This window comes from Salmo salar, chromosome 10 (genome assembly GCF_965601325.2).
Source record: "Salmo salar chromosome 10, fSalSal1, whole genome shotgun sequence".
Lineage (NCBI taxonomy): Eukaryota > Metazoa > Chordata > Actinopteri > Salmoniformes > Salmonidae > Salmo > Salmo salar.
In genome coordinates this window covers 4,375,780-4,394,858 of record NC_138300.1, presented here as the reverse complement: position 1 = coordinate 4,394,858, position 19,079 = coordinate 4,375,780, and positions in this window count along the sequence as shown.

Genomic DNA, 19,079 nt, shown 5'->3' with positions numbered 1-19,079 from the left:
TCTCAACCCAAAGTCATATACAAGTATTTCAGAGAGAATGGACTGTAAATTCACACCTCCCCTGCTGCAATGTCATTGGAGTTTGTGGTTTACGGCCATTGTCTTTGAAAACACCCAACTGATCTTGGAGTATTGCACTGCGTGTGGTTTCCTGGGTAAATTCATGAGAGAGTGATGGGTGAGAACAGTCAAGGGATCAGTGAGCTCAGTGCTCCCGTCCAGGAGAAGGTAGACATAAATAACGGATTCAGTAAGATTCCTTCTCATTTGGACCTAAAACTATGTGTTCTGTATGCTTAACGGAAGATGTCCCTGCAGAGAGAAAGAGGAGGATGGTGGTCCTTATACGTTTTAAGCAGACATTGCGGTATTGATATGAGGGGTGTAGAGAATAGCGGGAACATGCAACAATCAAATTCTAGAACAGCAGCATAGAATTCTGGTACCGCGAGCAAAAAGAACTCATGATGTACGGGCCATTATTAATATTTAGAACATACGTGTCAAAAGGTTAAGTTGAGCTGAAGTGCGTTCTGGTACGCTTTAATTCTATTACAATTTATTTAAAATACAAATGCAACATTTCCGGGATTTGAGAATTGCTTTATGAATCAAATACAGTTATTACTGAAGTAATGACAGTGGCGCCACAGTCTAAGGCACTGCATCTTAGTGCAAGAGGCATCACTGCAGTCCCTGGTTCAAATACAGGCTGCATCACATCTGGCTGTGATTGGGAGTCCCATAGGGCTGTGCACAATTTGCCCAGCGTCATCCGGGTTGCTACAACCTAGCCTATGAATTAAAGTTTACAACATAGGTCAAGAGGAATTTGAGTAATCAAGGTGACAGACATTGACACATTCACTACTGCCTTGCACAATGTTTCCTGCATCTATCTGATCTAGGGTGTAATCATTAGTCCAACAGTTGCAAACGTGAGTTTCTACTGGACAAATTTAGGTATGTTTATCCCTGTTTCATTCTGTTTGGTTCCAGTTATGAAACGTTTTTTTTTTTTAATAGAATTGTCGGAATGAATTCACCGCTGATCACACTCAAAAGGAGTTCCCTTTCATAGCAACCAGATCGTTGTATAATTCTACGCGCTCTCCTCTCACCTTTTCCCTTCGATTGTGGAATTCAGTGCACAACACATCATCTGTCTGTAACCAGGAGAAAAAAACAAAAATACATATCATAAACTCTAACCGCTACACACAGCCTACATCATTGTCAACATTTTAGCTAAGGTCAAGCCAACAACATAGCTACTGGAACTAACGTGTTAGTAAACCTGCTACAACAATGCAGTACAGTGTACAGTTAGCAAGCAGTTTAGCAGTTACACAGGTGGGCCCCGGTGGTAATAAATTAATAAAACCAAAAGCTTACCTTGACTTGGAAGAGTTCCAGTGTTGGATAGCCATGGCCAGCTAGGTAACATAGCATCCCTCTCTGTTTGAGCCGGGTGTTTGAGTAGATTAAACTAGCTAGCTATATGCATTTGCTTGCTAAATAAGTGAAAGTGAAAAAAATATACAAAATATAGCCAGCTCTCTCTCTCTCGCTTCTTCTTCATTTTTTACGAAATGAATTTGTTCAACTGTTCAGCTATTGTCTTCCTCTATCTTTGAGTCAGCTTCCACATTTTATGCACCGCAGTGCTAGCTAGCTGTAGCTTATGCTTTCAGTAATAAACTCCTTCTCTGACCCTTTGACTGGGTGGACAACATGTCAGTTCATGCTGCAAGAGCTCTGATAGGTTGGAGGATATCCTCCGGAAGTTGTCATGATTACTGTGTAAGTCTACAGAGTGCTGTTGAGGTTACTGTAGACCTTCCTTGTAAAACAGCGTTTTAATCAATTATCTGGTGACTTGAATATTTAGTGTAGTTGTATCTAAAAAGGATCACTTTTTGAACGTTTCACTATTTTCATTTTTCTGAAATTCACTGACGAGCCTCCACTGGTGGACAATTCTCTGATGTGTTGTGACAGAGTTACACATGGAGTAAAGCAAACATACAGTCAATAATAGAGTAGAAAAATAAGTCTACATACAAAGTGAGCAAATGAGGTGAGATAAGGGAGGTAAAGGCAAAAAAGGCTATGGTGGCAAATTAAATACAATATAGCAAGTAAAACACTGGAATGGTAGATTTGTAGTGGAAGAAAGTGCAAAGTAGAAATAATGGGGTGCAAAGGAGCAAAATAAATAAATAAATACAGTAGGGGAAGAGGTAGTTGTATGGGCTAAATTATAGATGGGCTATGTACAAGTGCAGTGATCTGTGAGCTGCTCTGACAGCTGGTGCTTAAAGTTAGTGAGGGAGATACGTGTTTCCAGTTTCAGAGATTTTTGTAGTTCGTTCCAGTCATTGGCACCAGAGAACTGGAAGGAGAGACGGCCGAGCTGAGAAGAGGGGGAACTTTACCTAGCAGGGTCTTGTGGATGACCTGGAGCCAGTGGGTTTGGCGACAAGTATGAAGCGAGGGCCAGCCAACGAGGGCGTACAGGTCACAGTGGTGGGTAGTATATGGGGCTTTGGTGACAAAACGGATGGCACTGTGATAGACTGCATCCAGTTTATTGAGTAGGGTATTGGAGGCTATTTTGTAAATAACATCGCCGAAGTCGAGGATCGGTAGGATGGTCAGTTTTACGAGGGTATGTTTGGCAGCATGAGTGAAGGATGCTTTGTTGCGAAATAGGAAGCCAATTCTAGATTTAACTTTGGATTGGAGATGTTTGATGTGAGTCTGGAAGGAGAGCTTACAGTCTAACTAGACAGCTAGGTATTTGTAATTGTCCACATATTCTAAGTCAGAACCGTCCAGAGTAGTGATGCTGGACGGGCGGGCAGGTGCAGGCAGCGATCGGTTGATGAGCATACATTTCGTTTTACTTGTATTTAAGCGCAGTTGGAGGCCACGGAAGGAGAGTTGTATGGCATTGAAGCTCGTCTGGAGGGTTGTTAACCTGTTGGGTCTAGGGGGCAGCATTTGCACGTCTGGATAAAAAAAATGTACCCGATTTAATCTGGTTACTAATCCTACCCAGTAACTAGAATATGCATATACTTATTATATATGGATAGAAAACACTCTAAAGTTTCCAAAACTGTTTGAATGGTGTCTGTGAGTATAACAGAACTCATTTGGCAGGCAAAACCCTGAGACATTTTCTGACAGGAAGTGGATACCTGATGTGTTGTATTGACTTTAAACCTATCCCATTGAAAAACACAGGGGTTTAGGAATATTTTGGCACTTCCTATTGCTTCCACTAGATGTCACCAGCCTTTACAAAGTGTTTTGAGTCTTCTGGAGGGAGATCTGACCGAACAAGAGCCATGGAACGATGATGTCCCATTAGACACCTGGCGCGCGAGTTCATGTTGGGTACCCTCGTTCCAATACGTTATAAAAGAGTATGCATTCGTCCACCTTGAATATTATTCATGTTCTGGTTAAAAAAGGCCCTAATGATTTATGCTATACAACGTTTGACATGTTTGAACGAACGGAAATATATTTTTTCCCCTCGTTCATGACGAGAAGTCCGGCTGGCTTACATCATGTGCTAACGAGACGGAGATTTGTGGACATAAATGATGAGCTTTTTTTAACAAAACTACATTCGTTATGGACCTGTGATACCTGGAAGTGACATCTGATGAAGAGAATCAAAGGTAATGGATTATTTACATAGTATTTTCGATTTTAGATCTCCCCAACATGACGTCTAGTCTGTATCGCAACGTGTATTTTTCTGGGCGCAGTGCTCAGATTATTGCAAAGTGTGATTTCCCAGTAAGGTTATTTTTAAATCTGGCAAGTTGATTGCGTTCAAGAGATGTAAATCTATAATTCTTTAAATGACAATATAATATTTTACCAATGTTTTCTAATTTTAATTATTTAATTTGTTACGCTGACTTGACTGCCGGTTATTGGAGGGAAACGATTTCCTCAACATCAATGCCATAGTAAAACGCTGTTTTTGGATATAAATATGAACTTGATAGAACTAAAAATGCATGCATTGTCTAACATAATGTCCTAGGAGTGTCATCTGATGGAGATTGTAAAAGGTTAGTGCATCATTTTAGCTGGTTTTATGGTTTTGGTGACCCTGTCTTTGACTTGACAAAACATTACACACAACTCTTGTAAATGTACTGTCCTAACATACTCTAAATTTATGCTTTCGCCGTAAAACCTTTTTGAAATCGTAAAACGTGGTTAGATTAAGGAGATGTTTATCTTTCAAATGGTGTAAAATAGTTGTATTTTTGAAAAATTTGAATTTTGACATTTATTTGGATTCAAATTTGCCGCTCTTGAAATGCACCTGCTGTTGATGGAGTGCACCACGGGTGGCACGCTAGCGTCCCACCTAGCCCCAAGAGGTTTTAACACAGTGTCCAAAGAAGGGCTAGAAGTATACAGAATGGTGTCGTCTGCGTAGAGGTGGATCAGAGACTCACCAGCAGCAAGAGCGACATCATTTATGTACACAGAAAAAATAGTTGGCCCAAGAATTGAACCCTGTGGCACCCCCATAGAGACTGCCAGAGGCCCTCTGATTTGACACACTGAACTCTATCAGAGAAGTAGTTGGTGAACCAGGCGAGGCAATCATTTGAGAAACCAAGGCTATTGAGTCTGCCTATGAGGATGTGGTGATTGACAGAGTCGAAAGCCTTGGCCAGGTCAATTAATACGGCAGCACAGTATTGTTTCTTATCGATGGCGGTTACGATATCATTTAGGACCTTGAGCGTGGCTGAGGTGCACCCATGACCAGCTCTGAAACCAGATTGCATAGCGGAGAAGGTGCGGTGGGATTCGAAATGGTCGGTAATCTGTTTGTTGACTTGGCTTTTGAAGACCTTAGAAAGACAGGGTAGGATAGATATCGGTATGTAGCAGTTTGGGTCAAGAGTGTTTAAGTGATATGACATGCTATTCTATAAAATCCTTTCTCTGCAATTAATATTACCTGATTGAGCTAATCATGTAAATGTAATTAACTAGAAAGTCGGGGCACCACGAAAGAGTTTTTATAGAGCTGTTATCTTCCGAATAAACTCTGAAAGACCTAGTAATATTTTACATCAATAGCAGTCAATATTAATCGTCACCTTATTTCAGTCTCAACCAAGAATTTACAACTTTCAGATATCTTCACGAACCCTGGCTAACAAGTTGAATCTGCAATACAAAATTGGGTTTAATTATTATTTAATTATTTATTTACTAAATACCTAACTAATCACATAGAATTACATATACACAGAATGAAAATTATGTCATACAGAAAGCATCCTAGGTGGACGGAACCTGTATGATGGCTTGTTACACAAAGAGAGGGGGTTGGGCTTGAATGAAAGAGCGGGAAGGCTGAGGAACAAAGGGGGAAGCTCTGCTATCGTAAATACAGTATCTTATGCATTCTAAATTACCGCCCATTTGGAAAAGGAAAATGCAATAAATACTTACTCTGAGCTGCGCTTCGGTAGGTTGGTCGTAGATGCTGGCCGTGTTGGCCAACAGAGATCTTCCTGTCCTCGGAAGAATGTCTCTGGTGGTAAATTGGATACATTGTAGTATCTTCGTTGTGTGTTAGACTGGTTATGTCGTCCCTCCTTTCCTAGCCCACGTTTACAGCTGCTGTTGCTAACTCAACGGCTAGGAGGTATCACTTCTTTAGTGAATAAGAGTTCAAAGTTCATACCATTCACAACCAAAGCTCACGCTGAGGTTGGCTTAGTTCAATAGTTGTCATGTTAGTCCTTTTTAACGTATGGACCGTCGTCCTATCGTCCTCGGAACAGGAGGTTACATTTTCGTCAAGGGCTTATATAGTGGAGGGAGAGAAGGTTGTGTTTCATAGTTTATAACCCATGTCTCTTCACAGGGGTGGGCCACTGATTGAGCAGGGCTCTAACCTTATGAAAACCCAATTCACTCATTTGGAAGCTAAAATTAAATTGAATCTTATCACAAATAGTTTCATATTCAAACATTTAATTTGCACAACAATTCCATGTGAATCTGATAACTAGAATGTGTAGACTTCCCCAGATACAGTTTGTCATCCTGTCATCAGTCATAATGTCTCAGATGACAACCAAACAGACATCATATACATTAAGTACCAATGCATATTTTCAACTGGTTCTATTACCGAAATATGGTTCATTTCCCCCCACTTGTTTGATGTTTCCAGACTCTCTATGTTTAACAAAGGCTATTCAAGAGTCCTCCAGTAGAGTCAGAGAGAGAGGGAAGGGAGAAAGGTATTTATGGGGGGGTCATAAACCTTAACCACAGGCCAACGTCATGACAGGGGGATGACAGCAGCTGCTTTCCAATCTTTTGGAATCTCAGATGACACGAAAGAGAGGTTGAACAGGCTAGTAATAGGGGTTGCAACAATTTCGGCAGATAATTTTAGAAAGAAAGGGTCCAGATTGTCTAGCCCGGCTGATTTGTACAGATCCAGATTTTGCAGCTCTTTCAGAACATCAGCTGACTGGATTTGGGAGAAGGAGAAATGGGGAAGCCTTGGGCGAGTATCTGTGGAGGGTGCAGTGCTGTTGACCGCGGTACGGGTAGCCAGGTGGAAAGCATGGCCAGCCGTAGAAAAATGCTTATCGAAGTATTCAATTATAGTGGATTTATCGGAGGTTACAGAGTTTCCTATCCTCAGTGCAGTGGGCAGCTGGGAGGAGGTGTTCTTATTCTCCATGGACTTTACAGTGTCCCAGAACTTTTTTGAGTTTGTGTTGCAGGAAGCAAATTTCTGCTTGAAAAAGCTAGCTTTCGCTGTTCTAACTGCCTGTGTATATTGGTTTCTAACTTCCCTGAAAAGTTGCATATCACGGGGGCTGTTCGATGCTAATGCAGAACGCCACAGGATGTTTTTGTGTTGGTTAACCTGTCTGGGAACCTGGGACGCTTGCGTCCCACCCTAGGCAACATCCAGTGGAATCGCGTCGCGCGAAATACAAATACCTCATAAATGCTATAACCTCAATTTCTCAAACATATGACTATTTTACACAATTTTATAGATACACCTCTCCTGAATCGAACCACGTTGTCTGATTTCAAAAAGGCTTTACAGCAAAAGCAAAACATTAGATTATGTTAGGAGAGTACCCAGCCAAAAGTAATCACACTGCCATTTTCAAAGCAACTAGCATGCATCACAAATACCCAAAACACAGCTAAATGCAGCACTAACCTTTGACAATCTTCATCAGATGACACTCCTAGGACATCATGTTACACAATACATGCATATTTTGTTCGATAAAGTTCATATTTATATATAAAAATAGCATTTTACATCGGCGCGTGACGTTCAGAAAATATTTTCCCTCAAATGCTTCCGGTGAAACAGCGCTACAATTTACAAAATTACTATTCGAAAACATTGTTAAAATGTAATATTGTCATTCAAAGAATTATAGATTAACATCTTGTGAATGCAACCACATTGCCAGATTTAAAAATAACTTTACTGGGAAATCACACTTTGCAATAAACGAGGTGCTATGCTCAGAAAAATAGGCTAGGCGATACAGGTTAGCGCCATCTTGGAACCATCTAAAATCAAATATACTATTGTAAATATTCCCTTACTTTTTATTATCTTCATCAGAAGGCACTTCCAGGAATTCCAGGTCCACAACAAATGTAGTTTTGTTCAAAAAAGTTAATAATTTATGTCCCAATAGCTCCTTCTTGTTAGCGCGTTCCGAAGGCTACTCATAATGTACGAGGCGCGCTGGACTTGTCGTCACGAATGTGCAAAAAATATATATTTACGTTCGTTCAAACATGTCAAACGTTGTATAACATAAATCTATAGGGCCTTTTTCAATCAGAGCTTCAATAATATTCAAGGCGGATGATTGCATTGTCTTACTAAATGTTTCGGAACAAAAGGGTACCCACAGGCGTCCGCGTCATAGTAGTAATGGCCCTCCCCCTATGACCAACTTTCCAGGCTTCTTGTTCGGTCAGTTTCTACCGGAGAAGACTCAAACCACTTTGTAAAGACTGTTGACATCTAGTGGAAGCCTTAGGAAGTAACTCACGGTGTGTATCATAGGCAAAGTGTTGAAGGTGATTCCACAAATCAGATTTCCACTTCCTGCATGGAATCTTTTCAGGTTTTTGCCTGCCATATGAGTTCTGTTTTACTCACAGACACAGTTTTAGAAACTTTAGAGTGTTTTCTATCCAAATCTACTAATTATATGCATATTCTAGCTTCTGGGCAAGAGTAGTAATCAGATTAAATCGGGTACGTTTTTTATCCGGCCGTGCAAATACTGCCCCCTATCCACAACAGGTTAAATACACAACTAGCTCCTAAATGCAAAGTAAGCACAGATGGCCCTCAGATCAAGGGTCTTAGATATACTGCAAGAGCAGAAGACTGTTCAAACAGAAGACATCATTGATATCTTTAGATCGTTCTTCATATCTAGTGACTCATGAATAATAGCATCCTTGTCTTAACCTCTTACATCTAGACATTCCGCTAGCGGAACACCTGCTCCAATATCCAATGATGGGCGTGGCGCGAAATACAAAGTCCTCGAAAATCCGAAAACTTCCATTTTTCAAACACATGACTATTTTACACCATTTTAAAGACAAGACTCTCCTTTATCTAACCACACTGTCCGATTTCAAAAAGGCTTTACAGCGAAAGCAAAACATTAGATTATGTCAGCAGAGTACCCAGCCAGAAATAATCAGACACTCATTTTTCAAGCTAGCATATAATGTCACAAAAACCCAAACCACAGCTAAATGCAGCACTAACCTTTGATGATCTTCATCAGATGACACTCCTAGGACATTATGTTATACAATACATGCATGTTTTGTTCAATCAAGTTCATATTTATATCAAAAAACAGCTTTTTACATTAGCATGTGACGTTCAGAACTAGCATTCCCACCGAACACTTCCGGTGAATTTACAAATTACTCACGATAAACGTTCACAAAAAACATAACAATTATTTTAAGAATTATAGATACAGAACTCCTTTATGCAATCGCGGTGTCCGATTTTAAAATAGCTTTTCGGTGAAAGCACATTTTGCAATATTCTGAGTAGATAGCCCGGCATCACGGGCTAGCTATTTTGACACCCACCAAGTTTGGTACTCACCAAACTCAGATTTACTATAACAAAAATTGGATTACCTTTGCTGTTCTTCGTCAGAATGCACTCCCAGGACTTCTACTTCAATAACAAATGTTGGTTTGGTTCCAAATAATCCATAGTTATATCCAAATAGCGGCGTTTTGTTGTGCGTTCAAGACACTATCCGAAGGGTAAAGAAGGGTGACGCGCCCGGCGCGTTTCGTGACAAAAAATTTCAAAATATTCCATTACCGTACTTCGAAGCATGTCAAACGCTGTCTAAAATCAATTTTTATGCGATTTTTCTCGTAAAAAAGCGATAATATTCCGACCCGGGAAACCCTGTTTTCGTTCAAAGACGAAAAAATAAAAACATGGAGTCTTCTCGTGCATGCGCCCCCAGTCTCATTGTTCTCAGATCGACCACTATCCAAATGCGCTACTGTTTTTCAGCCATGGCCTGCAAAGTCATCATTCAACGTTCTGGCGCCCTCTGAGAGCCTATGGGAGCGTTTGAAAATGTCAGATTACAGCAGAGATCCCCTGTTTTGGATAGAGATGATCAAGAAGGCCAACAAATAGTCAGAGAGGGCGCTTCCTGTTTGGAATCTTCTCAGGTTTTGGCCTGCCAAATGAGTTCTGTTATACTCACAGACACCATTCAAACAGTTTTAGAAACTTTGGAGTGTTTTCTATCAAAAGCTAATAATTATATGCATATTCTACTTTCTGGGCAGGAGTAATAATCAGATTAAATCGGGTATGTTTTTTATCCGGCTGTGAAAATACTGCCCCCTATCCATAACAAGTTAACATAATGTCTGTGAGTATAACAGAACTGATATGGCAGGCGAAACCCCGAGGACAAACCATCCTCCCCAAAATATATTTCAGCCAACCACTATTTTCAATGGCTATCACTTTTATTATAAGGCCAAGTCCTCCCAGATTGCAGTTCCTAGGGCTTCCACTAGATGTCAGTCTTTAGCCTCTTGGGGCTAGGTGGGACGCTAGCGTGCCACCCGTGGTGCACTCCATCAACAGCAGGTGCATTTCAAGAGCGGCAAATTTGAATCCAAATAAATGTCAAAATTCAAATTTTTCAAAAATACAACTATTTTACACCATTTGAAAGATAAACATCTCCTTAATCTAACCACGTTTTACGATTTCAAAAAGGTTTTACGGCGAAAGCATACATTTAGAGTATGTTAGGACAGTACATTTACAAGAGTTGTGTGTAATGTTTTGTCAAGTCAAAGACAGGGTCACCAAAACCATAAAACCAGCTAAAATGATGCACTAACCTTTTACAATCTCCATCAGATGACACTCCTAGGACATTATGTTAGACAATGCATGCATTTTTAGTTCTATCAAGTTCATATTTATATCCCAAAACAGCGTTTTACTATGGCATTGATGTTGAGGAAATCGTTTCCCTCCAATAACCGGCAGTCAAGTCAGCGTCACAAATTAAATAATTAAAATGAGAAAACATTGGTAAAATATTATATTGTCATTTAAAGAATTATAGATTTACATCTCTTGAACTCAATCAACTTGCCAGATTTAAAAATAACCTTACTGGGAAATCACACTTTGCAATAATCTGAGCACTGCGCCCAGAAAAATACGCGTTGCGATACAGACTAGACGTCATGTTGGGGAGATCTAAAATCGAAAATACTATGTAAATAATCCATTACCTTTGATTCTCTTCATCAGATGTCACTTCCAGGTATCACAGGTCCATAACGAATGTAGTTTTGTTCAAAAAAGCTCATCATTTATGTCCAAAAATCTCCGTCTCGTTAGCACATGATGTAAGCCAGCCGGACTTCTCGTCATGAACGAGGGGAAAAAATATATTTCCGTTCGTTCAAACATGTCAAACGTTGTATAGCATAAATCATTAGGGCCTTTTTTAACCAGAACATGAATAATATTCAAGGTGGACGAATGCATACTCTTTTATAACGTATTGGAACGAGGGTACCCAACATGAACTCGCGCGCCAGGTGTCTAATGGGACATCATCGTTCCATGGCTCTTGTTCGGTCAGATCTCCCTCCAGAAGACTCAAAACACTTTGTAAAGGCTGGTGACATCTAGTGGAAGCAATAGGAAGTGCCAAAATATTCCTAAGCCCCTGTGTTTTTCAATGGGATAGGTTTAAAGTCAATACAACACATCAGGTATCCACTTCCTGTCAGAAAATGTCTCAGGGTTTTGCCTGCCAAATGAGTTCTGTTATACTCACAGACACCATTCAAACAGTTTTAGAAACTTTAGAGTGTTTTCTATCCATATATAATAAGTATATGCATATTCTAGTTACTGGGTAGGATTAGTAACCAGATTAAATCGGGTACATTTTTTTTATCCAGACGTGCAAATGCTGCCCCCTAGACCCAACAGGTTAGAAAGACTTTCAGGCTGGTTTTTAGAAAAATTAGCCAGAAACTGTAGTTTTCCTAGGTGGCTCCCATTTTGGCTGTAGTGTTTCCAAGCGCGTGGAAGAGAGTGCGTTCTTTGGTATTTTTCTCCGGTAAAGACAATAACAATTGTCCGTCTTGAATTGTATTGTTTATTTTCCTATTAGGGTACCTAAGGTTTGATTATAAACGTTGTTCGACTTGTTTGGATAAATTTATTAGTAACCTTTGGGATTCATTTTGTATGAATTTTGATGGAGGGAAACTGGGTGGATTATTGACTGAAGCACACCAGCTAAACTGAGATTTTATGGATAAAAAGAAGGACATTATCGGACAAAAGGACCATTTGTGATGTAACTGGGACCTTTTGGAGTGCCAACAGAAGAAGATCATCAAAGTTATGGCATATATTATATCGCTATTTCTGACTTTCGTGTCGCACCTGCCTGGTTGAAATATGTTTTTCATGTGTTTGTATGCGGGGTGCTGTCCTCAGATAATCGCATCGTGTGCTTTTGCCGTAAATCTTTTTGAAATCTGACACGGCGGCTGGATTAACATGAAGTTAAGCTTTATTTTGATGTATTACACTTGTGATCTTATGAAAGTTAAATATTTATAATACTGTAGTTTGAATTTCGCACTTTCAACGGATGTTGGCCAGGTGGGACGGTACCATCCCACCTGCCTATAAGAAGTTAATATGCGTCTGGAAGGAGAGTTTACAGTCTAGCCACACACCTAGGTATTTGTAGTTGTCCACATATTCGATGCTAGTCAGGTGGGTGGGTGCGGGCAGCGAACGTTTGAAAAGCATGCTTTTGGTTTTACTAGCGTTTAAGAGCAGTTGAAGACCGCGGAAGTATACAGAATGGTGTCGTCTGCATAGAGATGGATCAGCGAATCACCCGCAGCAAGAGCGACATTGTTGATATATACAGAGAAAAGAGTCGGCCCGAGAATTGAACCCTGTGGTACCCCCATATAGACTGTTAGAGGCCTTGACAACAGGCCCTCCAATTTGACACACTGAACTCTGTCTGAGAAGTAGTTGGTGAACCAGTCGAGGCAATCATTTGAGAAACCAAGGCTGTTGAGTCTGCCAATAAGAATACAGTGATTGACAGAGTCGAAAGCCTTGGCCAGGTCGATGAAGACGGCTGCACAGTACTGTCTTTTATTGATGGCGGTTATGATATCGTTTAGTACCTTGAGCGTGGCTGAGGTGCACCCGTGACCAGCTCGAAAACCGGATTGCACAGCTTAGAAGGTACGGTGGGATTCGAAATGGTCAGTGATCTGTTTATTAACTTGGCTTTCAAAGACTTTAGAAAAGCAGGGCAGGATTTATATAGGTCTATAACAGTTTGGGTCTAGAGTGTCACCCCCTTTGAAGAGGGGGATGACCGCGGCAGTTTTCCAATCTTTAGGGATCTCGGATGATGCGAAAGAGAGGTTGAACAGACTGGTAATAGGGGTTGCAACAATGGCGGCGGATAATTTTAGAAAGAGAGGGTTCAGATTGTCTAGCCCAGCTGATTTGTACGGGTCCAGGTTTTGCAGCTCTTTGAGAACATCTGCTATCTGGATTTGGGTGAAGGGGAAGCTGGGGAGGCTTGGGCAAGTAGCTGCGGGGGTTGCGGAGCTGTTGGCCGGGGTTGGGGTAGACAGGAGGAAAGCATGGCCAGCCATAGAGAAATGCTTATTGAAATTCTCGTTTATCATGGATTTATCGGTGGTGACAGTGTTATCTAGCCTCAGTGCAGTGGGCAGCTGGGAGGAAGTGCTCTTATTCACAATGGACTTTTCATTGCATTGTTAGTAATCAACATATAATCTAACCTGTGTGTGTATTTATGTATTTCTGTGTGATTATTTTCATTAGATAGTAAATAAATAACACAATTTGTGTGAGATGATTCATCATGGAGACTAGGGTTCGTGCAGATTTATAGGATATTATAACGTTCAGAATGAGACTGAAATAGGAGCAAATGAGTGATGGATGACGGATAGTATATCGAGATATTCTTGAGTTAAATCGGGAAATGGTAACTCGTTAAAAAACTTTTCCCGTGGTGCCCCAGATAACTACTTAATTAATTGTTATATTATTATTTTAATTGGGTAATAATTGAAAGGGGTATGTAATTATTCAATGAATAGCTGTCATCACATTATTGGTTGTCACGTCATGACACTGGGGAAACAGGGACTTGTACACACATTTCAGTGGGAAAAATTGTGTGTTCGACACCTGATCTTACAGTTCCATTTTAAATTGATACAAATTAGGTGACTTGTGACAACCATTCCTCTAACCTAGCATTTCAAGTTTGTCTTGTACTCCGCGGGCTAATGTCTTCACACATGCGCCAAAGGTTCACAGGAAATGCTGATGGAGACCTCTCCAGTTGATTTTGATCCAATAATCCAATCAAACCAGTTTCATGAGTAAAGCCAGGGCAACTGTCTTCAAAACACTACTAAGGGAGAGAGGAGTTGGTTACAGCTCTGGATATTTGGCCCATACATTGCTATGCTGTCATGACCTCTGATGGAGTAGAATTCTAGATGTTCTAAGCTAGAATTCTAGATCGAAATGGTTAGCACTCCAAAGGTTTAACCTCACGTTTGACCGACATGATTGGCCAAATGTGATTTAGGTCTGAGCTAATAATGGCATGTTCAGCACTCCCGAGGAGACCCAGAATTCCTGAGCAGTGTTGTCAAGCCTTGTTACCAAGAACAAAATCTGCTTTTTGATATGCATAAAACCACATTGTCAACAGTCATCTCAATTTTCTAACAATTTAAAGCTGGCAAACCACGAGTCACCGTGTCGTCTCCAAGAAATACGACAAAGTATCATGTCCATTCATCAGTGAAATGAACAAAAAGAGGGCATGTTATTTTGTGAGCATGGTGTATTGTCTTCATACAGATTTCAATGTTTTTCTCTCTCCTATCTCTACTTGATTCATGTTGGCCTGGGTCAACATGATGTTACGAGCACTTGAGCATGGCTATTACAAACATGCCTCATGAGTTTCCCAGCTAAAGAAGGAGATTGAAAAACCCCACCATGTTGACTGTTTTCCCTCCATTAGGCATACTCATTTCAAACCTGCTTCAGCTTAATGTGATTGCTTCTACAGACTTATCACCTTTGTTTTCAATTAATTGTAGGTGTGAAGTGCCTAGGAATTAGTTCTATATCAAACATCTGAGTGTGTACTCTCTGAAATGGACATGACACGAAAATGATTGGGGTCTACAATTTGATGAGTAAAAACTGTAAAAGGAATGCAACAAAGATAACAGGGGATCTTCTGAATTTTTTGGAATGTTTTAAACTGGGTTGCAGATAGTCATCTATCTTAAGGGATGGGTGCAACGTGTGGCCTGCGGACCAAGACCTGGTGATCTTTTTTTAGCAAAAATAAATAACCCCCCCCCCAAATATTCCCAAGAATAAAAAAAGAAACAAACACTGAGTGTAGAAAACATTAAGAACACCTTCCAAATATTGATTTTCACCCCCTCTTTTGCCCTCAGAACAGCCTCAATTCGTCAGGGTATGGACTCTACAAGGTGTCGAAAGCATTCCAGGGATGTTGGCCCATAGTGACTCCAATGTGTCCCATATTTGTGTCAAATTGGCTAGATGTCCTTTGAGTTGTGGACCATTCGTTATACACACAGGAGACTGTTGAGTGTGAAAAACCCAGCAGTATTGCAATTCTTGACACAAACCGGTGGTACCTACTACCATACCCCATTCAAAGGCACTTAAATATTTTATCTTGCCCATTCACCCTCTGAATGGCACACATACACAATCCATCAACTGTCTCAAGGCTTAAAAATTGTTCTTTAATCGTTATTCTAAGATGTTGGGGGGGGTGCTAAACTGACATGGAATTGTTTTAAGACGGTCATACTATGGATCATTTAGCTATTATGTTCTTTATTTTAGGACCCCTTTAAGTGTACTTTTTTGAATATAGGGCTTAGTTGTGGTCAATTTGCATTGTGCAAATTATTATAATCTAGTTGCCTAACCCTACTTTAAGGGCACAGTTGAATATACTGTAACTGCAATACACATTTTCATGCCTTATAATGTCATGCCAAGGGTATAAGTGTCTTCCTGATATAGTGCTCGATTTGCAAAGTGTAATTTTCAGCTTTGACAGAAATTGCTGGAATGTTGTACACTAAGCTGTTCTACCATTCCTGGAAATGTGGGTTGGTGTGATAACTTCAGACAGACCTGTGCACACCCACTGGGCACAAACTGGTTGAATCAACGTTGTTTCAACGTAATTTGTCAATGTATTGTGATGTAGAATCTAAGTGGAAAATACATTGGATTTGAAAGAAGTCCTCAAAACTGATGTTTTGAGGGTGAAATTTCAACCACAAGATTATGTCATCATGGTAACCAAATGTCAACATAGATAAACATTGTATAAAATATGTTGAATTTGTAACTTTTAAACAAGGTAAGGTTTTCAACATTGTATTCACTATATGAACAAATAATAACTATAGGCTGGGCAGCATCTCCTACTGGAGAAATGATCTATCTTCAGCTAGTCTTTGGTGTCCAAGGTTTTAACCCAGGCCTGCTTAGGTATGACATTTGTCACTAACTTTTACCACTGTGCTATCAGGAAAATTATTGTTGAGAGATCTCCACTTAAAAACTAAATAGATTCACTGTTGGTATTGAAGTCATTCCAAAGAGTAGGTTTAACAGAGCAAATTAAATGTGACCATGCGTTATCACTCATATAGCATCAATTATGATGTTTAGGCATATGTGGTATCCCAGGAGGTCCACCCGGGGATGGTACATTGAGGGGGGGTATGTGAGGCGACGTTGGCTCCCTCTGCTGGGAATACGGGAGCTGGGCACCCCGACACGGACAGCTCCGTGGAGGTAATTAGAGGAAAGTGCCAACCAGCCATGGAGGCTAAATAAAAGGAGCACGATGGCACACCGCGGGAGAGAAGGGAGAGACACGGACACCAGAGAAGAGAGAGATGGAAGACCGAGCAAACCTAAGTTAATTCTTTGATATATTTATTTTCTTAAACAGCTTGGAAAATTCCATAAAATGATGTCAGGGCTTTAGAAGCTTGTGACAGCATTTGAATCAATTGGAGGTGTACCCGTGGATGTATTTCAAGGCCTACCTTCAAACTCGGTGCCTCTTTGCTTGACATCATGGGAAAACCCCAGAAAAAAAATTGTAGACAAGTCTGATTCATCCTTGGGAGCAATTTCCAAACGCCTGAACGTACCACATTCATCTGTACAAACAATAGTATGCAAGTATAAACACCATGGAACCACGCAGCCGTCATACCACTCAGGAGGAGCCGCATTCTGTCTCCTAGAGATGAACGTACTTTGGTGCAAAAAGTGCAAATAAATCCCAGAACAACAGCAAAGGACCTTGTGAAGATGCTGGAGGAAACAGGTACAAAAGTATATATATCCACTGTAAAACGAGTCCTATTGTCAAATCCTGACCAGTGTAAGAGGTCATTTTCTATGTGTGACAGGGGGGTTATTGTTTGACAGTCTGTGTTGTTATTTCTATGTTGTGGGTTCTAGGTTTTCTGTTTCTATGTCGGGTGTTGTTTGAGGATGACCTCCAATTGGAGGCAGCTGTTACTTGTTGCCTCTGATTGGAGATCGTATTTAGGTAGGGGTTTTTGTTATTGTATGCTGTGGGTTGTTAATTGTGAGTAGTGTGTTTTCCTGCTCTGCATCACGGCTTTATTGTTTTGTATTTTCAAGTTTATTGTATATGGCATTCGGTTTCACGATTCAATAAAAGATGTGGAACTACGATCACGCAGCGTATTGGTCCGATCCTTCAGAAAGCCCTGACAGAACAACCCACCATAAAAGGACCAAGCGGCGTGAGGAAAAGTACTTGGAGTCGTGGACTTGGGAGGAAATATTAGACGGTAAAGGACCCTGGAGCCAGGCTGGGGAGTATCGTCGCCCGAAGGAGGAACTAGAGGAAGCCAAGAGGGAGCGACGTTACTACGAAACGCTATATCCACCAATAATCAAGGTGGAGAGGCAGCTCCATACATTTTTTTGGGGGGGGGCACAAGGGGAGTTTGTCAACATCAGGGGGAGCCCTGATTGAACTTCCTGTGCTTATCGGAGAGAGCCGTGGAGCAGACAGAAGCCAGTACAGGAGTCAAGCGCGGAGCTCGACGCGAGAATCCGAAGGGAAGTACTGGCAGAAAGAACACGGCGGAGCGGGCATGCGGAGGAGCTAGCGATGAGTTACAGTGTGGTGCGCACTATATCGCCCATACGCACTCACAGCCCGGTGCGGTCGGTGCAAGCTCCTCGCCGGTCTAGGGCGAAGATGGTCATTGAACCCGGAAGGAGTAGGCCTGCTCAGCGTGCCAGGTCTCCAGTTTGCCTACATAGCCCGGTACGTCCTGTTCATGCTCCCTACACTCGTCTTGAGGTGCGTGTTGCCAGTCTGGCGCTACCTAAGCCAGTTCCACGCATCAGACCTCCAGTGCACATACCCAGTCCGGAGTGTCCTGTTCCTGCTCCCTGCACAAGTCCTGAGGTACGTGTTACCAGTCTGGCGCCACCTAAGCCAGTACCACGCATCAAGTCTCCAGTACGTATCCATAACCCAGTAAGGCCGGTGCCTGCTTTGAGCACTCGGTCCCCAGTGCATCTCCCCAGTCCGGTGAGACCGGTTCCTGCTCCACGTTCAGTACGCATCCATAACCCAGTACGGCCGGTGCCTGCTTTGAGCACTCGGTCCCCAGTGCGTCTCCCCAGTCCGGTGAGACCTGTTCCGCTCCACGTTCAGTACGCATCCATAACCCAGTACGGCTGGTGCCTGCTTTGAGCACTCCGTCCCCAGTGCGTCTCCCCAGTCCAGTGAGACCGGTTCCTGCACCACGTTCAGTACGTATCTATAACCAAGTACAGCCGGTGCCTGCTGTGAGCACTCGGCCCTTAGTGCGTCTCCCCAGTCCGGTGAGACCGATCCCTGCTTCACGTAAGAAGCCTCCAGCGACGCTCCTCAGCCCGGAGCCTCCAGCGACGCTCCTCGGCTCGGAGCCTTCAGCGGAGGTCCACGGTCCAGAGCCTTCAAGGGAGGTCCACGGCCCAGAGGCTTCAGCGGCGGTCTGCAACCCAGGGCCTTCAGCGGTGGCCAGCAGCCCAGATCCTCCAGCGGTGGTCTGCTGCATAGAGTTGCCGGTAATGATTTACAGTCTGATTCTCCCAATAATGATCCACAGGTCGGTGTTACAGAAGCAGTGGGATCTGCGAGCGGAACGGGTGTTTAGCCCGGAGCCACCTCCGCTGCTGGAGGATCGGAGGGATAGGAGGCTTCTGGGTTCAGCACCAGAGCCACCATAGACTTTTGTCGCCCTCCCTACCCTCCCCT